We start from the raw sequence: 1,861 nt of genomic DNA, 5'->3' as shown, positions 1-1,861 counted from the left end.
GCACATTTTACGCTTGACGTCTACGTATGCTGTATCCACATTCTCAATTTGTTCCAGTATAACTAGTCGCTGCTCCAGAACTATTGCATTTGACCCATCAGAGTCTCCGGTGCTGACAAATGATATGGCGTCAACAATTTTTGCCGCCAAATCATTTTTTGTCTCTTTCTCACCGACGCCGATGTCAAGAAACTCACAGACGCGCAATAAAGCGTTTGCGCCTAGTTCCTTTGAGATTGCCTGCTCATGTTCTGCCTTTTCAGCATTGTTATAATTTAAACCTTTGAACGTACGAAGCTGTCGTTTTATCAATGTTTCCGTAACAAATTTCAGGTAGATTGAAAATCGTACATCTCATAGTGTTTGCGATTTCCACGAATCAATGCGGCCAAGCTGCTGTTTGCTCCACTGCCACATTTTTGATTAGATGGTTTTGTTTTTGTTTATGGACTGTATTTCTATCGCTGATTGCTTTTTAAGCTATCCGGCTTGAAGGACCACTATGTTAATTATATTTTAGACGCTTATAAACTTTATTTTGATTTTTTCTTAATAGTATGCCTTTACAATGTTCTTATTGGCGGTTAAACTGAGAAACATTGAAATAATCGAAACTTAAAATACTAGATGTATCGATATTGATCGAGGCCTCTTACTACAATACAAATAAGCTACGACACATACATTTGATGATTTATAACATCCACCGGCAGTGGATACTTCTCGCACACTAAATAAGGTGCTGAGCTCGTTCCAAACATTACCGTTGTGTAGGCATATTTTGCCACATAATCACTAGTGTCCGGATTCCATAGAATACGTTGGTACTGCGCGTCGTCGGGTGGAATTAATATTCTGCTAGATGTATTAATATACATCTGTACATTTTTCCAACAACCGCCATAAATACCCATTTTAGCTCTCGCCAATTGAAAATGATTCTTTGAAGATGTACGTGCAATTTTGGACCTATTGCTAGAATCTCATTAAGTGATTTTCCATTACTCGTCTTGCTCGATCCATCGAAGACAACTCGTACCTTCGTAGTTGATGACGATTCGTTTATGACTGTGTGATGCGGTAGGTAACAGTGATTGACTCCCCCCAATGCAGGATTGCCAGTCTTACTAGCCCGTGACGTTACACGTTCCAGATACTCATTTATCATGCCAACATAAGCGTTCTTCAAACTCGCATCGTTACGCAACCGTTTGTCCAGAGAATGTAATCGTTTTAACGCGCCCTTATATGATTCTCCAATTACCATTGATTCGTCCAAGTAAGTAAGAAAAGGAAGACGAACAAAATATTTCCCAGACGGCATTCGGCTATGTTTCTTAACGAAGAAATCTTCGCACCTGTTATCCTCTACTGAAACCCCACGTGGCTCCTCGTCGAATTGTTCTAGCTCCCAAAACTTATGTAAGTTTCATTTTTTGTTATGTAACAAATGTTCAAGTTTCTCATCAGATTTCTTCGTACCGTTATGGTGCAGGACGAACTCCTACCAGCTTCTTGATTCGTTTTTCCTGATACAATGTATTCCAAATGCGTATTTTGCGCCAGAGGCATACCACGATGCACTTCTCCTAACATCAGCTCATCGTAAATGTCATTTCCCAGAAAAATACCAACTCCTTGTGGACTGAAGAAGTTAGGGTCGGCCAACGGTAAGCCTCTTCAAATGGCAGTCGTTTGATTGGCATGCGCTTACTCACTAGAGGTATTACTGACGCGAGCAGCTTGTATTTCGCATGTGGGTTGTAGATTGATCTTATTACTAGCTCCATCTCTGCTGTCGCATCTGTAATTTTTTGTATCTGCTAATCCAGTAATCGTGATGTGATCCTGTTTGCGCCGT

Source organism: Drosophila willistoni, unplaced genomic scaffold (genome assembly GCF_018902025.1).
Source record: "Drosophila willistoni isolate 14030-0811.24 unplaced genomic scaffold, UCI_dwil_1.1 Seg293, whole genome shotgun sequence".
Taxonomy (NCBI): Eukaryota; Metazoa; Arthropoda; class Insecta; order Diptera; family Drosophilidae; genus Drosophila; species Drosophila willistoni.
Note: the sequence above shows the minus strand (reverse complement) of the source record.